This window comes from Canis lupus, chromosome 22 (genome assembly GCF_003254725.2).
Source record: "Canis lupus dingo isolate Sandy chromosome 22, ASM325472v2, whole genome shotgun sequence".
Taxonomy (NCBI): Eukaryota; Metazoa; Chordata; class Mammalia; order Carnivora; family Canidae; genus Canis; species Canis lupus.
In genome coordinates this window covers 40269226-40290796 of record NC_064264.1, presented here as the reverse complement: position 1 = coordinate 40290796, position 21571 = coordinate 40269226, and the positions used below count along the sequence as shown (strand labels likewise).

General features: G+C 32.8%; 1 long non-coding RNA gene across 3 annotated transcripts in view; it reads left to right on the top strand.

The window, feature by feature from the left end:
- The window catches only part of LOC112656011 (uncharacterized), a 48611-nt gene that overhangs the window by 23409 nt on the left and 3631 nt on the right, over positions 1 to 21571 (top strand). For 2 of the 3 annotated variants that reach the window (XR_003134036.3, XR_003134037.3), the window contains exon 2: positions 18743 to 18936. This is a non-coding gene — a long non-coding RNA (uncharacterized LOC112656011). Of the gene's footprint in view, positions 1 to 1084; positions 1199 to 18742; positions 18937 to 21571 lie in introns of those variants that run through there. The other variant, XR_007404930.1, reaches the window with a different exon arrangement.

Sequence of the window (21571 nt, the reverse complement as noted above, 5' to 3'; positions counted from 1 at the left end):
AGCATTTATTTTAGAGGGATTTATGTTTGCTTATATCAATTACCTAAGAATATTATAGTCTCATTTTTATTTTAAGTTTCAAAAAGCATGTAGTTTTTGAGATTCCTTGAGAATCAACAACCAAATTATTTGAAAACTAGCTACTATTAACCAATTTTCAAGGGAGTCTTTTGTTTGTTTAAATCTACACTCAGAGCCAGGAATGAAACAGAAAATTTCTCTTGCTCTTCTGCCTCTGTGGTAGGATTTTTTTTTTTTTAATTCACTTGTTTTTTGAGAGATAAGCTTTCATTGGAACTTGACATATATGAGGTGGTCCTGGATCCAAATTCCCACTCTACTCAGGACAAAACACTAAATTTCTAGGCAATTACCATTGGTTTATAAGCCCCTTGGTAGCTGGCAGCCTCAGCATTTGTGTCACTGCCTGGACCTGTGAACTTTGTTCCCATCCACAATGGGATAATTGTCTTTCTGGGTTTCTAATAATATAAACAAGCATGAGTATTATTACATTTAGCATTCTTGTATGCAAAATAGCAGAAGATTGCCAAGATGTCTCTTGTATTACTATAGGCAAAGGTCAATGCAATTCAATAAACATTTATTAAAATATATTATGTATTATATGTTATCATGACTATCACTAATTCAATAATTTGTAAAAGGCTCAATTCTATATTTTGAAATGTTATTCATACAGCAAAGTATTTTATATATTGTAGATGAATTATGGTGGCTAGTGAATCAAATTTAGAAAATAATATAGCTCTATGGCACATCATTAGAAATATGTTTTGATCTGGCCAGTTGATCAACAATAGTTCTTATAAGATATGTTTGTGCATGAGTCTCATATTCACTGTGTGATGATTATTTCTGTAAATAGTTACTTGATGTATGGCTAATATAAATCTCTTTGAAACCCACATTTATTGCTAGTATAATTACCTTAGGATTTGCATCATATTCTAAAATAGGTCAATTGTAGGTATAGAAATATGCAATACAACTCTGTGATTCCACATGTCTTTAAAGCACATGTAATTCTTAAAATTTATTATTCTGCATTTCTTTACCAAAGGTATCATCTTTTTCTTTCTTAATAGAACTTCAGTAAGCAACTGTCTCAAAGTGTGAACAATGTTATGACATTGTCTATTGTCCTCCTATTATTTCTGAAGAAATTAAATTACCAGTAAGTTTATATTAATATTTATTTATTTTTAAAGATTTTATTTATTTATTTGAGAGAGAGAGAGCAGAGGGAGAAGCAGACTCCTAGCTGATCAGGGAGCTTGACTCAGCACTTGATCTTAGAACTCTGAGATCATGACCTGAGCTGAAGGCAGAGGCTTAACCACTGAGCCACCCAGGCACCCCTGAAATAATCAACTTAAACTGAGAATAGGTAAGACACCATTTAGAAACTAAGAAAAAGTTGTTGGTATATCAAAAGATGCATAGGATTGAATGATTTTTGAAAAGCCAAAATAGTTCTTTTCTTCTCAAAATAATCTCATAATGATTTCAGTTAAATTTTTTATTTTTTTAAGTTTTTTAAAATTTTTAAAGATTTTATTTATTTATGCATGAGAGACAGACAGAGAGAGAGAGAGAGAGAGGCAGAGGGAGAAGCAGGCTCCATGACAGGAGCCCGACTTGGGACTCGATCCCGGGACTCCAAGATCACGCCCTGGGCTGAAGGCAGGCGCTAAACCTCTGAGCCACCCAGGGATCCCCTCAGTTAAATTTTTAAATGTATTTTGCATTTGTTTTCTTAAATAATTATTTTATACTTGGAAATTATCTGTAGTATCTAACAATTGGATAATAATGAATATTTTCATCTTGAGATTAATTTTGAGAAGCATTTTCTATTTTCAAACAGACAAATATATTCTATTCATTTCTCTATCACTTTTCCTCTGAATCGCAACTTTATTTTGTACGTTTTCTCCATTATTTCACGTAATGCCTGATGATATTATCTCCTCAAAATGTTATTGTCAATTTTTTTGCCTCCCTTTAATATTACTTAATAAGGAGATTTTGACTTTAGATTTAACAAAATATGGATAGCTTTTTTTTTTATTAAGGATTTTATTTATTTATTCATGAAAGACACAAAGAGAGAGACAGAGGCACAGGCAGAGGGAGAAGCAGGCTCCATGCAGGGAGCCCGATGTGGGACTCTATCCTGGGACTCCAGGATCACACCCTGGGCCAGGTGTTAAACCGCTGAGCCACCCAAGGATCCCACAACTTTTTTTTTTTTTAATGATTAGTGAAGCTTACAAAAATCGTTTAATATACTCTTGGGTATGTTCTCACTTCATGTTTGTTGCAAAAGGTATAGCAATAGTTATTACTCCAAGCTTTTCTTGGCATATTATACATATAAGGCATTATAAAATCATCACAACTCTAAGCCTGAGTCTATCCACTCAGCATACTTTTACTGACTGACCATGTACCAGGCCCTGTTAAAAGCCCTGAGATTATGATGAAGAATAATGCAGACGTGGGCTTGAGCATCATGGGGATACAGTTGCAGGGATATCAAAAATAAAAATCAAATGGTTTAGAAGTATAGATACAAACTTAAGAAACTTTATTAATTAATAAGCATATTTTCCTTTGGTTATGGTTCCTAGTTATTTCACTCTAGCAGCCAATTTTTCTCCAACGAAAATGACATGAATTAAATAAACTGATGTAGAAACAGTTTTATTAATTTGATTAGGTTGATTGAAGTGCCAAAAACATTGTTCCTTAGTTTTGATAATTTATAAAAGCCATTTGCAATGTTTCTTACATCATTCCATAAAATAGTCCTTAACATTTTAGAGTTAATTATCAATAACTCCAGTCCTCCTTCATGGTTTCTAAAAGATGAGATAGTCATTGTGGTTCTATATGGTTGAAGAGTGAAAATGTAGGCATTATTTCCTGCCAAGCATACCAGAGGTATCAAACTCATGAAAGTTTTCCAATTTGATACCCATGGAAAAACTAGCACTAGAATGTAGAAAGGGAAGAAATTTCACTTTTAAATTATCAAGAAACTTCCTATATACAAACCAATAGGCAATATTTACAAAGATGTATAAAATATTTTGTTTTAAGGGTGCCTGGGTGGCTTAGTCCATTAAGCATCTGCCCTCAGCTCAGGTCATGATTTCAGGGTCCCAGGATTGGACCCCACATTGGGCTCCATGCTCAGTGGGGAGTCTGCTTCTTCCTCTTCCTCTGCTCCTGCTTGTGCTCTCTCTCACTCTCTCAATTTATTAATATTGATTTACTTTAATTAGGAGTCCTCTGCAGATCAGTAATAGTATTTTAAATGCCTAAATATGAATGTTCTATTATGGTTTTATTCAGACTAGAATTAAGTAATGTTCCATAGAGTAATGTATTTATAAACTGAAGAGTTTTTATTAAATACTTAGGATTAAAATAGAATAATAAAAAAGCAAAAAAAGCAATTAATAAACCAATATATTTATGCCTACATCTCTTTATCTAGATGAATAATCATTATAGATTTTCACTGCAGTATAGTTTTGATATAAGATTATCTAAATGATCAATATTAACAATAACATACAGTCACTTTAGTGATATTTAAATATCCAATCAATAACCACTAGAATATTCTGAAATTTCAAATCCTATCTACAACCCCGTATAGTATAAGTAACATCCAATTTGTGTAATACAAATGAAATAACCATTTTGGGGACTCTAAAATTTCATGACTCGAAAAACTGTTTCAATAAATAATTCATTTGTCAATGCATTTCTTTGATATCATGTAGGTATAGACTAAAGATGTTCTTAGTCTTGTTTCTATTTAATAGTACTTTAAATTTATTTATATTGGATTATCAGTGATTATCAAACTGTATAAAACCAATTGTATTGCAGTATTTTCCATGCAAATCTTTTGAAGCATAGTAGGTAACTATAATTTACTGGCTTTTTGTCAATTATTATTATTATTTATGATTTATTTATTTCAGAGAGAGAGCACAAGAGGGTGGGGGAGAGGGAGAGAGAATCTCAAGTAGACTCCATGCTGAGCATGAAGCCAGATGTCAGGCTCGATCCCACAACCATGAGATCATGACCTAAGCCGAAACCACGAGTCAGACACTCAACCAACTGTACCATTCAAGTGGCTCTGTTGTACATTTAAATAAAGTTTAGAACTAAAGAAAATATCAGTTCTTCTTTTCACATTAAAAAAATTGACAGGAAAAATTGATCTTTCAAATCATAATTGATGGGATGAGCACTGGGTGTTTTTCTGTAAGTTGACAAATTGAACACCAATAAAAATAAATTTATTAAAAACAAACAAAAACAAAAAAATGCAAAAAAATCATAATTTAAAATAATTTGCATAAAATTATATTAATTTAGACAGAAAGTATACCTTTAAAAAGCAGATAGCATAGATAATCTCTTCTTCTGTTAAAATATCTGTAGAGGGCAGCCCTGGTGGCACAGCGATTTAGCGCCGCCTGCAGCCCAAGGCATGATCCTGGAGACCCGAGATCGAGTCCCACATCGGGCTTCCTGCATGGAGCCTGCTTCTCCCTCTGCCTGTGTCTCTGCCTCTCTCTCTCTCTCTGTGTGTCTCTCATGAATAAATAAATAAAATCGTTAAAAAAAAACATTAAAAAATATCTGTAGAAATCTTACAAAGGTCTAAGCCATTCTACATGTTGATTTCTAAAAGACAATAAATTCTAATTGGTTTCTGTAATAGTCTATTTACTGAGGATACTTTCTTCTTTAAGTATTGCTCTTTCTTAATGCAAAATAGTAATGCGAGCCACATTTTAAGAAGTTTTATAATGATTTATATGTGTTGTGGGTCTAACAAAATACATATTTCAATCGGAATGTTCGGCTACAGTGGTGATGAGAAAGAATCATGGAGCCTTGTTTCCCCTAAACTCAGCATCAAGAAATTCTAACCATGATATATGCAATGCAATTATGTCATATATCATATTATATATCATACCATATATATTAATTTTCCAGAGCTGCCATAAGTGTATCACAAACTGGGTTTCTGTTTAAAAAAATGGGAAGTTACTCTCTCAAAGTTCCGGATGCTAGATTCTGATATCAAGATGGCAGCAGGGTTATCTTTCTTCTGAAGTCTCCAGGGAAGAACTCTTTCTTCTCTCTTCCGAGCCTGTGGTGGTCACCAGTAAATATTGGTGTTCTAGCTTGCATCTGCATCACTCCAATTTCTGCCTGTGTCATCACATGGCTTCTTCCATCTGTGTATGTCTTTCCTCTGTCTCTCTCTAAAATTCTCTCTCTTTAAAAGGATACCAATCATTGACTTTAGGACCCACAGTAATTCAGCATGACCTAATCTTAACTTGATTACATTTGAAAAGACTATTTACAAATAGTTTCCAGTGGATATGGATTTTGGGGGGACATTATTAACCCAGCACATCATATGTATCATATCTCATATTATATCATACAGTATGAAGAGATTTTACCAATTCTGGTTTTATTGAGATAATTGGGTACAGGTTGAACCTAAACTAGGTGTGGGTTTACCTAGAATAGCAGAGTTTCTTAATCTTATTATTGGCATTTTGGATTGGATAGTTTGTGTTTGTAGGGAGCTGTCTTGTGCATTATAGAATGTTTTGAAGCATCCATGGCCTCTACACACCAGATACCCCACCTACACACCAGTACCAGTACTGGTACTACACACCCCACCTCCATCTCTTGAGGGAATATTATAATTATTTTCATAATAAAAATATCCTCAGACATTAAGGGGGAAGGGCAGAGAGAGAAAGTGAATCTCAGGATGATACCCCACTGAGCATGGAGTCGAATGCTGGGCTCCATCTCAGATCCCTGAGATCATGACCCTGAGGTCATGATCTGAGCTGAAATCAACAGTCATATGCTTAACCAGCTGATCCACCCAGGTACCCTTACCTTTACTCTTACTTATTAGACCATTACTCTGCAGGAAGTCTAGTTTTTTATTTCTTCCTGAGTGAGAGAGAGAGAGAGAGATCCTTATGTTATCCTATTTGTTATATATATGAAAGTAAAATAAAAGTGTTTCTTAAGAGAATGATATATGAACCACATGCCCATGTTGTTCTGATAGCAAATTATGTCATTTTAGGGTATCTACATGAGGAGAAAATTATCAAGAATTTGATTGCTATGAATCAGATTAGGAAAATGTACTTCGCCATATGAATTTCTTATCAGATTTACCAATAGTGAAGTACCTGATACAGCCTTGAAAACTCTTCATGGAAAGGCAGAACACCTGTTTTCCTAGATGAGATTTGGTTGGGCATGTCTACGGTTTTCCTTTAATTATTTTTTAAAATTTCTATCATTTTTTCCTAATTTCATTGCTGTCTAGGCCTTATAATTGCCACATCTTTTGTTTAAGCATGCTATTGTTTTAATCTTAGTTGAAAGAATAATGTTTATCTGCAGCCAGAGGACTTGAGGGAAATATTCAACATTTCAAATTGCTTAATAGTCAGTCCTCATCCACTGTCTTGACTGCATTTTTTACACTTTTATAAGACTATCTAAATTGCTACTTACTGAAAACAAGTAACTGACAAACAATCTTGCTCTCTTTCTCTAGCAACCAACAATAACTATGTATTTCCCATAGGAAAGAAATTGTTATCTATAATTCTATATTGTAAAGAAACAATTGAAAAAAAAAATTTCAGTGTTATTAGGTCACAGATTTCCAGAACACATTTTATTCTTATATGCATTTCAGCAGCAGTTTTAACAAAGAAGGCTTTCTAGACATCTGTTCTAACAGTTTTTCACTTACCACTCTACCTAACCTATTCTTATGCTTAAACTATTATTATATTCAACCCAATAAAACATGTCATTCTTTCTCTAAGACACTTATTTTTGTTTTTCCTCTATCCTTTTTTTTTTCAAATTATGCAGAGCATCTCAGTTCCAGTCTCTGGTTCTCTACTTGGTCTAAGCTCACTCCATTAGTGGTCTCTTCTTATATTACAGTTTTACATAAAAGCCAAGAAAAGCCAAATCATATCTTTGGAACAGTTCTTTTCAGAATTCCTGCCTCCTACCTCCAACTGCCTATCTGACATATTTGCTTAGGTATCTACTACACAGCTCAAACTAAACTGAAACAGAGCCCTGTCCTTTCCCTTCAGACCTACACTATCTTCAATCTTCTTCATTCTATTCCTCCCATGGCTCACAATATATTTGAAGGTATCCTTGATTCCTATTTTTTTCTACACTCCACATTCTGCTCATCAGCAAATTCTGCTGGACAGATCTCAAGAACACACACATTCTAATCACTTCTCACCACTTATAATGATAACACCCTGGTCTCAGTTACCATCACCATCTCCTTCATTTGTGAAATGACCTTCTATTTGGTGTTTCAATAATTGTATCTATAATCCACTCTTGAGATTTAATCCAAATGAATTTAGAGTGAATTATAGTTCAGAATGTGTTATTCTGTCCTAAACCCTAAAGTGGCTCCCTATGTGGCCCTATATGGAACTAACTAACACTCTGACTTTTTGAGACCGAGATGTATTTTAAAATTGCCTTTGCTTGGATGGACTGAAGTTGGTATCTTTAAGACATGATTTGAGTTTGTTTCTGTAAAATGTGAAGTAGCATGACCACCATGAGAACACTTAAATTCTCTCTATGAGGTTTTGGGGAGCACCATATTTGTAGCATAAATTTAAACCTTAAATTTGAATAAGTACCCTATAGTTCAATAATTCAATGGAGATTTTTACCCCCTTGTTCCATCTTTTGTCATGATAGAGACAGCTAAATCTCCTTGCTATCATTTTCTATTTTGTCCCCTTTATAGTGTGTGCAATTACACATACCATTAGACTCTTAGTTGACTCTCATTTCTGATATTTTGCTTTTTAATATTAAATGATGGTAAATGCTGGGTTTGGGGAATTTAACAAGAGATACACACACATATTCTAATCTCTGTTCAGAAAACTTTGAAAAACCTTTTGTGCATTCCTATTTGTTTGATCGTCCAGAAGTTAAGGTGCATATAACATTCTGTGTTGGATTAGCATCCTGGTTATAGTGGAGCTTCATTATATAAGAACTGAAGCGGATTTAGTTTTAGGATTATATTTCAGTACAATTCAGGAGGGCTAGGCAATTTTTAGGTTTTATATTTAACCAAAAAAAAAAAAAGGTTCAATCAGATAATTATAAAAGTGAGTTTTATAAAATTAGGACCTGTTGTTTTCAAATAGACTGTTCACAAGATGCAAATCAGCCAGCTAATTATAAACAATATTATTCTATGCTCTTGGGCTGTTGAACATATCTAGGCAGGAAGTTTCCTGAGCAATATTATGAAGAACAACATTCAGTTGTGTCAAAGCACTGGATTTTTGGTGCCAAAGAGAACAATAACCTATGGGGTGACTACATTTACCATTTTTCATTCAGTTAATACTCAAAATAAAAAATAATGTGTTTTGTTATCTATTTATTTAGTTCCTGATTTTGTTTTAATAAGTGTTTCTAAAGATGAATAAGATTTAATGAAGAACAAGTCCTTTGTAAACATTCCATTGAGTACTGAGGAAGAGGCAGCAAGCAAATCACTAACAAGTGCATTTAGGGAACCAGGTCTCAATAAGGTTAACTATGTCAGAGAATTGTCAAGGACTGATAGACCTAGAGGCATAAAATTTAAGTTGTATTGATTCAAAATCTAGTTTGCAGTGGTCGACACCTTCATTAACTCGTTTGGAAGCAAAAAAAGCTTCAATAAGCCAGTTGTATTCCTGTGATTGGAAAGCAAAATCCTTCTGTCTCTATGTGAATTAAAAATAAATCAATGTGTTTCAGGTCAGATTTCCCTTCTAGGAGTATCCTGATTTGACATTTTTTTTTTAAATATAAGTTTGAAGAATTCCTAAGAAAAGCAATGAAAAAGCATCCAATCTTTCATTCTTGCATAAGGTTTTAAAGGATTAAAACACAATCTGAAGTTTTCTTATGGCCTCATATGGATCCAGAGGTCTAGGATAAGAATTTCTGCCCAAAGGACACCATGGTAATGAACACCCTGAAGTGTTGGGCTCTTTTCCAGTGGAAATCCTGCTAGGATATTCCTTATATACATAAAGAACACTAGAATAGAGAGTACAAATAGTATTTTTTTCTTAATTCATTTGTGGATATTAAAATTGAGTTTTAAGACCTAATTCAAATATAAAAGATCAAATTACAAAAGCAAAGTAACATTTTTCAAAGGTAAAAATCTACTTAATATTATATGTTAAGGACAGTGCTGGAACATATGTATACATATACATACACTGTATATAATACATTTTGTTGAGTACATTATCACATACTGCAATGGGATTCTGAACTTCCATCATTTTTATATCTCATCTTTCCTGGATATATCTTTTTTCTTATCATATCACCCTCTACCACCTTATCTATCCCATAAGATTTATTGATTTTTTTCAATAGGTAGTGAATAATCACTTGTAAAAGCAGGCAGGAAGCAGGTAAGACTTTTATTAGGAAGTTTTTGGAGTTAAGAATGATATAGTTTGGGAGAAGATGTCAGTGCTACCAAAAAAATGTTATGGAAAAAAATGAGCCACTGGTAACTAGAAAATCAAGGTTTATAAGGTAAATATAAATCTATGACCTACCATCCAGGATAATAAATTCATATCTGAAGGATTATTACCTACAATTACTCATTACTCTTTTTATTATTTGATTCAAAATATCTTAAATTTTCATTTAAAGTATTTTATGATGTTGTGCCAACCTACCACCCTAGATCCATTGTCCTATGGTTCTTTGTACATTTGGCTTTCTACCATGGCCAGATTAAACTAATACTTCTTACTAGTGAACTGTTGGGAAGTTATTTTAATTCTCTCTACCAATATCCTCAATTTGTTAAAAGATGACCAGATTTCACACAAGTGCACATGTGCGCGCACACACATATACACACAAAAAAATTGTAGGGAAAATTAAATGAGTCAAAACATGTAAAATTGCTTATACTTATTCCTGACAATTCTCTCTTATATTGGAACACTTTTATTTGCTATTTTTGTATTAAATAAATATCTCCTTATGTCATACGTAGGTCTTATTTAATCCACTAGTCCATTCATAATGTAAAGTATCTATGAAACATAATTTAGCACTTTATACATAGTATATGAATAAAGTGACTGATTACTGGATTTAGAAAGCACATGCCTATACTGGTAGTAGGTGTACAGTGTGACTTTGATCTTGTGATATTGATGGTTTTAATGATGATTCCAAAAGCTATGTTAATAAATTTAAATTTATTCTAGAATGCAGTTTTCAAAACTTCTCATGTGGTATATAAAATCTTTATTTACCATGTAGAAACAATGTATATATAGCCAAAGAAAAACTAATTTCTAACTCTAATGAATATAACCCTGCATTGTAGAAAATTCAAAATTTGCTTTCTACAGTCACAATATAAAAAATTACTGGTTAAGTAGAAGAAAATACATTTTTGAGATGAAAAACAAACTATTAAAATATTGAAATATATCCATGATTCTACTTAACAGTGATATAAATCAAATTAAAAACTCGTGCCATGTAAGGCTGGAAACATGACAAACAACAAAATGATACTCATGTGAAAACTGTTTCTGTGACCCTCTGTGTCTCTCTCTTTCTCATTATACACACACAAACATATGTATACATATATAATAAAGAACTGAACCAAAAGAAATGTGAAGATATACTAAGGGAGCAATGACAATATTGCCTATGAATAGAAATAAAATATAACAAAAATTGAATAGAGCAGTGCTATGAAAATAGGATAATACTCTTTTCATTTAATTGATATTTTTAATTGATATTTTTAATTAAATTTTTATTCAAAATATTTTTAATTAGTTAAAATAGAAGAGAAAATAACACTAAACAAAAAAAAAATATTTAAGGTAATAAAATCCCGGTTAATCTTCTAGTTGAGCTAAGGCACTGGATGCCTGGTTAATGTTCCAAATAACTTCTGTATTTTAGTTCTTATAAATCTCATTTCATAAACTCCACTGTATTTTTTTACATTTAAATATGTTTTATTTTTCAATGGGAAATATGACACCTCTTTAACGGGAACATTTTCTAAAACCTGCTAGCGTATCATTTCTAGAAACATCAACCCAAAATTACATGAGCCAGATACATTTTACGAGGGCTACTGAGAAGACCTATGATAGAAATTAAAAGAAACAGGAGTACCTGGGTGGCTCAGTTGTTGAGCATCTGCTTTTGGCTCAGGTCATGATCCCAGGATCTTGGGATTGAGTCCTGCATCAGGCTCCTCATACACGGAGGAACTTCTCCCTCTGTCTATGTCTATGCCTCTCTGTCTCTAATGAATAAAAAAAAATATTTTTTTAAAAAGAAAAAAAAAATTACAATATAACACTTTTCACCTTCTCATTTCCCCCTGTGGTTGTTTATGATTGATCGCTAATCACAATATGTTCATTACATTCTTTTGAACATAAACAAATAATAAGTGGTAATATTATGAATTAATTTGAAACCTAAAATGTTATGCATTAATAGTTTATTTTTTTCAAATTAAAGCAAAAGCAGATATAAATATATAAATGATAAAGAAATATAAAAGGAAATAGATCATTAGCTGTAAGGTTTATTCTAATATCCCGTGTTTTTATTTCCACGTGCAGAAAGCAGTTTTATAGTTAGTTTTTATATTTTAACTAACTTCAATGTTCTCTTTCTTGACCATTTCACAAACTTTCAGGTAGGGAAGAAACAATTATACTTCAATCTAAGATCTAAGTTAATGGCACATCTGGTGGATTATCTTGTACCCTGCACTTCCAAACTGTGGTTATAAAATTGTGAATAGATGGAGTGCCTAGGTGGCTCGTCAGTTAGGCAGCTGCCTTTGGCTCAATCATGATCTTAGGTTCCTGGAATGGATCCCTGCTTTGAGTTCCCTGCTCAGTGGGAAGCCTGCTTCTTCCTCTCCCTCTGCCCCCTGCCCCGCTCGTATGCTCACTCTCTCCCTCTATCTCTCTCTCAAATAAATATATAAAATCTTTAAAAGAATACAAAAAATTGTGAATGGATAGCACATTTCAGCTATAGACTAAAAGAAAGTATAATGTTTACATGAGTAAGTCTATCGGTATTTTTTAGAAGCAAAATATTCCATGCAGGAATTGTTAATCATAAATGAACTGTATCTATAACCCATTACCCTCTCTTCTACCCTTTTAATCAGCCATCATACAAATGGATTATTTTATTAGTTTTGCTTTTTAAGGGGTCTTCCAAAACTACTATTAAATAACATAATGTGGGGCAGCCCCGGTGGCTCAGCGGTTTATCGCAGCCTTCAGCCCAGGGCCTGATCCTGGACACCGGGGATCAAGTCCCGCGTCGGGCTCCCTGCATGGAGCCTGCTTCTCCCTCTGCCTGTCTCTGCCTCTCTCTCTCTCTCTGTGTCTCTCATGAATAAATACATAAAATCTTTAAAAAAGTAAATAAATAACATAATGTTAGTAACTACTGGCCAAGATTTTTCTGGTTTAGTCATAAACAAACATGTAAAACTTATATTGTGCAAAACTTTTCAATCAGTAGATTAAATAAAGCAGATTGCAATGCCTAAAGTGATAGCCCTCATCATATTACCCAAAGGCCTGAACAGGGGTGCAGGGGAAGTTTGGCCCTCCCAATGAGTTCTAGGAATTCCTCCCTTTTGCACACTGGCTTTCACACTTTCATACTTGAACTCAAATAGTTCTACTTGAACTGCAAACATTCTAGCTTTTTAACTTAAACTCCTACACCATTGGCTCTCCTGGGTCTCTGGCTTTCTGACTGTGTATTTTGGGATTTGTCAGCTTCCATAATCACAGCCTAGTTCCCTTATAATGAACTTCTCTCTCTCCATCCCTCCCTTTCTCTTTCCTCTATATATGTATCTAGATAGATGATAGATAAATAGATAGGTGATAGATAGATAATTTTTATCTATATCTATATCTGTATCCAATTGATTTTGTTCCCCTGGAGAACCCTGACTAATACAGATCTCTGACTGCTTGCTTCCATTTGGGTTTGGCCATTGAGAGGCCCTAGAGAAAATGGAAAGGTTTGAGGAATTTTCTCTTTTAGCTCTAGGGGTTGTAAGAAATTCCCTAATAGTCCCATGCCCTATTTTTAATATTATTTTCTAATATTTGTGAGATAGAATGTTATGTTTTTGTTCCACAAAGAAAAATAATAGAATGCTATTCATTTAAAAAACATATGAATCTTTGCTTAAGGAGCTATTTGTTTTTGTCCTAAACATTGAAAATATCTTTTCAAATACAATGAAGAAAACATTTTTGAATTCTAACTCTTCTACTTCATTTCTGTCATGATTTTGTGACTGTGTTGAATCATAGTTTTCCCTTTGTACTATTTCTTCCCCAAAGGTTGGGGAAGTTTCCCCTGTTCCCCAAACAACAGGCTATTGTAATCATTAACTTTATAATAGAAATATCATTTTAAAATATTAACCCATTGCATACTATTTTTCTCTTAAATCAAGCTTTTATGTTTCCTTTCACCAACTAATCTGAGTCATGAGGGTTATCATCACAAGGTAAGTTGTTTGTAGACAGCTGATAAAGGAGGAAAATAGAGATATTTAAATTATCCTGTGCAGGCCTAAAACTAAAGGAAAGATGCATATTAGGTATTTTTTGGAATTGAAGAAAAATAGCATTGGGTCAGCTGTGTTTAGAGGCAAGAAAAAGCTTGAACAAGTATTTCTGAAGTTTCCTTGGTTCCGATATAGCACCCAAAGAACTAGAAGTTCCCAAATACTCTAAAACAAAACAGTGAATATAGGCAGGTACCTAACTCACAGGATTCCATAAGAGGTTTCTCTGGCAGAGGAAAGCAATCAGGTGCTTGAAGGTTGTGTGGCAATCAGCTCTGACAAAGAAATAATTTGTGTCCAAGATTTCAAACCAGACCAACAAGAAACAAAGCGTGACAAATTGTAATAAAGGACCATGATATCACAATCATTTGTGAAAGAGATCACATGTTCCCCTAATTTTAAAATCATTAACAGATGCTAAGAACAAAATATTTAAAAATAAGTGTAACCAAAAAGTACAAAATGTATACTTACTGTAAACTATAAAACCTCACTGAAAGTAATTAAGATCTAAATAAATGAAAGAGGATATCATGTTCATAGATTTACAAACCTGACATTGCAAAGATTTCATATTCCCAAAATTTATCTTCAAACTGAAGATATCCCTATTAGAATTCAACTTTCTTCTTTATAAAATCCATAGTTTGATTCAAAAATTCACATAGAATTACAAGGGACCTCAACTAGCCATACAAATTCAAAAAAAAAAAAATGAACAAAGGTGAAAGACTCACACTTTCTGACTTGAAAACCTACATAAAGCTATTATGGTATTGGCATAAACATAAACTGAAGATCATTGGAATAGAATTGAGAATGCTGAAATAAACATATGTCTATAGGCTACTGACTATGGCAAGAGACAGGATCATTAAAGGAATAAACAGTCTCTTAACAAATAAATTAGGGCATCTGGATAGCCATATGAAGAAGAATGAAGTTGGACCCCCACCTCACAACATATACAAAAATCAACTCAAAGGCCTAAATGTAAGAATAAAACACTTTAACATTCTTAGGAGAAAACATAGAGGTAAGTTTTCATCACTTCGGATTTGACAATGGATCATTATATATATAATACCGAAAGCATAAGCAACAAAAGTAAAAACGGAGTGAACTTCATCAAAATTAAGAACTTTTGTGCTTACAAGTATAGCATCAATAAAATGGAAAGACAGTCCAAACAATGGGAGAAAATATTTGCAGATTACATATTTGAAAAGAGATTTATATCTAGAATATATGTTTACAACTCCATATTAATATATTATATATGCTACAACTCAATAATGAAAAGACAAATGACTCAATTGAAAATGACACAGTATCTGAATAAACATTTCTCTAAACATATATAAGTGGCCAACTAGCACATGAAGAGATGATCAGTATCTCCATTTATTAGGAAAATTTAAATCAAAACCACGAGATAGCATTCACACTAAAATTACTGTAATAAAACCTTAGATAATAACAAATGTTAATGAGGATGTGGAGAAATTAGACCCTTTTATACACTCCTGTTGAAGAAGAAAAATGGTGGAGCCACTTTGGAAAAATAATCTGGAAGTTCCTAAAAATATGGCTAAATATATTAAACATTGAGTTAACACATGATTCAGCAATTACACTCATAGATGTATACACAAAGAAATAAAAATACATACCCTCACAAACATCTGTACGTGAATATGAACAGCAGCATTATTCATAATAGCCAAAGGCTTGAAAACAACTCAAATACCAATCAACTGATGAATAAACCAAATATGTATATGGACACAATGAAATATTATTTGACCACACACAAACATTAAGTAATGATACATACTATAATATAAATGATTGTTGAAAACATTATGCTAAGTGAAGGATACCAGTCACAAAAGACTATGTGTGATATGATTCAATTTATATTAAACGTCCAGAGAAGGCAAATGTATAGAAACAGAAAGTAGATGAGTAGTTACTGAGGGCTGGATAGTTTGGAGAATAGTGGAGTGAGAGCACTCCGTTTCTTCTTGAGGTGGTCAAAATGTTGTGAAATCAGGGGTGGTGATATTGTATATTCCTGTAAATAAGCCAAACCCCATTGAACTGTGTAGTTTAGACACTTGAATTGTGTGGTATTTTAATTATATCTCAGTAAAACTATATCATAAAAACATACTAGCATATGTTTGGTGTAAAAATAAGTTTGTGAAGTTAGTTGCAATGAAATTCAGCACTAAATTTTCAGACTTATACATGTTCATGTACATTTACAGAGATAATGCAAACAGTGCAGAGAACCCAAGGTTAAAATATTATGTCCATTCATACACATACATACATATATATATATATGTGTGTGTGTTTGTACATCAATAGTATATTCAAGAATGGCAATAGAAGCAATTTTCAAGGAATAGTAATAGAATTTTCCCATGCCTAAAGGGAAAAATCAAAAAGCATTACAGGTATATATTGCAAAACAGTACAAGTGAAAATAAAATGTAATATTAAACATTTTATGTTTCCTTTTTACATTTTCTTAATTTTCTTTATACTAGACAGCCCTGATAGGTTTCATCAAAACTTCATCATATTTTCAAAGACATTAAGATTTACAGTTTAACAATTACAAATTAATATTTTCTTTGACAAATGACTGTTGTATTAGAATATTGGGAAATTAACAGTAAGTTTGAATTTATAATATAAAATGCTATTTTAATTTTAATCATAAAAATAGTGATGAAAAAGTAACAATGGACTGAGAATTAAAAAGGTAGTTGCCTGAGACTTGGGGGGCTGTGGCTACCCAGCTCTGTAACTTCTATTTGTGTCAAATGTTCCTCTAATCTAGTACTCTGTTATATTCCACTTTTGAAAAATCTTATTTATATGTTGAATATTGATAAACCACATTGTTATCTATTTCCTTATTAAGAATCAAATTGTTTTTTAAGCAAACAATTTTGCCTGAGTTGCCTCTCTACTATGTAATATACTAATTAATTATATTACAGAGATAATTAAAATAATGCATCTTTAGTTTATACACAATACATTAGGAAAAACAGAAAAGTTTGCTCTTTGGAATGATTTTCAGAAATGAAAATAATTCTGTATTTTCAGAATCTGACAAAATTGTAGAATAATGAGATAATTATACTTAGAATCTAAACTATGTAACATTTTTTCTTATCAATTTCACCTTATGTTATCATTTGCATTAGCACATACTGCATATAGATTTTATGCCTTTTCGGGATCCCTGGGTGGCTCAGGGGTTTAGCGCCTGCAGGCGTGATCCTGGAGTACTGGGGTCGAGTCCTGCATCAGGCTCCCTGCATGGAGCCTGCTTCTCCCTCTCTCTTTGCCTGTGTCTCTGCCCCTCTCTCTCTCTCTGTGTCTCTCATGAATAAATAAATAAAAATAAATAAAAAGATTTTATGCCTTTTCAAAATAAAAAGGAGGAAATATACGGTGAAATTTATTCTGATAAAATCGCAAATCAATTGCTATTGAACAAACTGATAACTCTTTTTTGGGTTTTTAAAATTCCTTTGTAATGACCAGTTCTTCCCCATGTTTCATAGACATCGTTCTCGTTTTATACAGATAAGCAGGAGCCTAGGTAGAGTGCTTGCATAAATGTTACTAAAAATGACAGTGTTTGATGTTTTCTGAGGTAGATCATGGTTGCTTACTTAGGAGAATGAGATTGTGAACTTTCTTCCCTAGGACTACACCTTCAGGAGAAATAGATACACATTGGTGAAGAATATGGAAAAAAAGCTCCCTTCTTTATTTTTTAGAAAACAGGTTTAAAAAAAAAAAAATCTTTTCAGCATGGATCTGATAACAGTCTTAAATTTCATAATTGCAGTTTCACTTACTTAAGTCATTTTTCCTGTCAAAAAATAAATGATTGGTCGGTATACAGCATGTGTGTAATGGGTATTGGCCACTATAACTTATTCTTTAATCTCATCTTTCTACTTACATTAGCTAAAAGCAGTTACGAGCAGATGAGCACAGGGAGGTAAATAGCACTGGCTACTGTTAAACACAGTGAGAGGGCCAAAGGCTCTCAAGAGGAGTAGGGAGGTGAGGCCAAAAGCGAGATCACATCAAAAAACAAACGTTTCTGATCTAATTATGTTACTCTGGGTCAGTCTTCATTAGCCATTACTGGAAAACCATAAAGCCTAAGACATTTATCATTTCCCTATCTTGCCTTCCTTTTGGAACATACTAATTATTTTATTTGGTTTAAAATGCTACAGATATTCTTTGAATCAGTGAGTGCTTACAGCCTAAAATGGAGAAGAGATAAGTTTATCACAAAAGTGTAATTTATCAACAGAGGTTGAGAGAATAAAAGGAGGAATTTAACTCCTATTCATTGGAAAATGACAGATCTTCAACATGGAAAATTTTTTGAGATAAAGCTAGATGAAACATTAAATAGATGTAGTGCAGAATACAGAAAATGTCAAGCACCTTAAACATCACAATCAGGATATATGTAAAAAAAAAAAAAAAAAAAAAAAAAAGAACAGAAAGCCACTACATAATGCTTGGAATGAGAATAGGAATAAGAATTATCTGGTAACCTGAATGTAGTTTCTGGTATTTTTAGCATATAACTAAATAGGAACTGTAGGGAACATAAGTTTCTTCTCAATGACCCACAGTAGAGAGAAGATAATAGAATAAGATTACAGAACTATATATCTTTGAATTGTATTTTAATCCTCTTAGGTGTATGAACAATGAATTCAATAGCAAGCCAATAAAAAGTGTTGGTGAATTTTCATGGACCTGGAAAGGGGAATGAGAGTGTCCTGTTAATATCATTTTCCATCTTGCTGAAGGAGAGCATATCTGCATATCTAATGACCTTATTTGTACATTCCTTAGGTCTACACAGGAGGTGAATTTGCCATATTAAGAGTTGATGCATAAAAAATTATCTTGACAACTGTCAAAGTCAGAAGCTATACAAACAAGGAGTTTTTAGTTAAGGTGTTTCTGTGTTGGATCCCAGAGAATATTATGAAGTATAAAGGCTTCTACTCCAAATATGCAAAAAAGTACTCCCTAAATAGTTGATGGTAAGTTCACTATTACTTCACTCTATTTTTTTTAAAGGTAAAGAAAATAGTATATAATTTATTTGGCTAGCCCTGAAATAATAAACAATAGTTCAATGTTGAAAAAGTAGATTTTTCACAAATCATAAATTCAAATAGTTTGACTTTTATTTCCAGTGTCACCAAAGAGGGAAATCAGAAAATCTATATATGACACACAAATGTGTGTATATATTTAGTGTATAATGATTGTAGTGGAAGACATACACTTATGAAAAAAATTCTCTAAGAAATAAAATTATCACTTTGAACTTAAACATAGAACTGAAGAAAACATCTATATCATACTGTACTATATTCACTTACTGAACCCACAAAATTCCTCTGGTTGTATTCACTCTAAAACATTATGTACTAGCAAGTCTTATGTTTAGATGTGAATTAAAGAATTACTCAGGGGGGCACCTCAGTGGCTCAGTGGTTGAGCGTCTGCCTTTGGCTCAGGTAGTGATCCAGGGTTTTGGGGTCAAATCCCACAACAAGCTCCCTGCAGGGAGCCTGCTTCTCCCTCTGCGTATGTCTCTGCCTCTTTCTCTGTGTCTCTCATGAATAAATATTTAATATTTTTTTAATCTAAAAAAAAAAAAGAAATACTCAGGATAACACTGTTGTAAAGATGATAGAAGAGTATCTATTACTCATGGTTAACAAGTATAGAAGTAGTGAATCCAGGCCTTCAGTCCACTTGATGTTGACATGGATAAATTACTTTCCATCATGATACTCTACCCTCTCTGATTTATGTTCCAAGGTCACCACACAGTACAGGATAATGGCTGAAGATTTATTCATTATGCCTGCATTTCAGGCAGAGGGAGGGAATAAGAGAAAAGAGATATTGGTCCCTTCTCTTCAAGAATATTTATCAGAACTATTTGTGCATGCCACCAGTAAAAATTTAATTGCATGATCAAAATTGTCAATAAGGATCTCTGGGACATACAGCATGATCTTCATGCCTATGCATTCAACTAAGGATCATATTTTCATTATTGAAAAGCAAAGTGCACATATTTTTGAGAGAAGTAATTTTTTTAATCCAAAAATTGTGATAATGGCATCTATCTCGGTATCTAATACTGTAGTTTTCTATGTTACTTATATAAAAGAGATTATATTAGAAATAATACCTTAATATACATATATATATAATATATGTCACTTTATAAAACCTTAATAACACCTTAATATATGTGTGTGTGTGTGTGTGTGTGTGTTGCTTTATAAAACTTCAATGGTACCTGATGGCCTAAAGGTTATCTGAATGCTATCTTTCCAAAAACACCTCCTCTTTTTTCAGAACATTTTTTTTGCTTCATCAGTAATAATTATGTTGATACTAGGGATGATCTCCTGTCTTTGTCCTTAGAAAGTTTACTTAAAGCTAAATGAAATAAATAATTAGAGGTAAAATATACACACACACATACACACACACACATCATAGTTCTGAAGTTCTAAATCAAGGCACATTATTCTAAAAATTTAGAAAACTGGGCATGAAAATATTTTTAAAAATATATATGTATATAAATATATAAAGAGGAATTTTGGTCACTCACAAAAGATTAGGGATCTGAATAGGTCACTTACAAGGTTTAAGAATCTGAATGGAATAAAATTTATCCAGAGTCCAAAAGATAATATGCAAATGTATTCAAATTTCTGAGAAAAATTAAATCAACCTAAAACTCTATATCCAGAAAAACCACAAATCAAATGTGGCAAAATAAAGACGTATTCAGGTGTGCATCATCTAAAAAATTATGCTCAACACATAGAAACATCTCAGAAAGTTATAAAGAGACTCATACTAACAGAGTTAGGTTGCAAATCAGTTTAACTTTGAGTTAACAATAACATATCAATATTGGTTCATTAATTATGACAAATGTACCATACTAATGTAAGATTTTGATAACATAGTGTTTCATATGTATCCAGGCAGAGCAGTGGAGTTGCTGTCTTGCTTCATCTAACTGCCCACAGTAAAATTAAAAAGGAAAGACAGGAGTTTAAAATAAAGAATTTTTCAGTATTCAAACAAAAGTCAAGAAAATAGAAAGGCAGCAGGGATTTCTGGGTTTGAAATTTAAATTATTTCTCATTCCCACCTACTCAAGATTTTCAAATAAAGAAAGAGTTTCACAGCAAAAATGAAACTCAGCATGTAAATATAAGATCATCGGTAAAGACCTGGGAAATATTTAAAGAAATGCCTCAGAAAAGTGTTCAATTAGGTGAAAAGTCTCACGAGTGATCTTGCAGATGTGCTTCATAGTTTTCATTTAACTTTAGAGTTTCTGAAAAATCTTAAGAAAGCATTCTTCAGCAGCCTTGCTGGAAGCCCAAGGCAGAAAAGTTCCTATGTTGGAAGAAAATCTTTAATTTGGCTTTTGTCTAATTGAGCAGATTACCAATTGATTCATAAGAATCCACAAAATTTTTATAAAGAGCTATTTTGACTTGAATTAAAAGGGACAGAGAGAGTGCAAAATGGAAAGGGAACTTTGGATCCTCACATCTCTGAATGACAGCACCAGGCTCCCAACACTTCTTAGCTGGCAACCTCTGCCCAGCTGTGCTTCAGAATCAC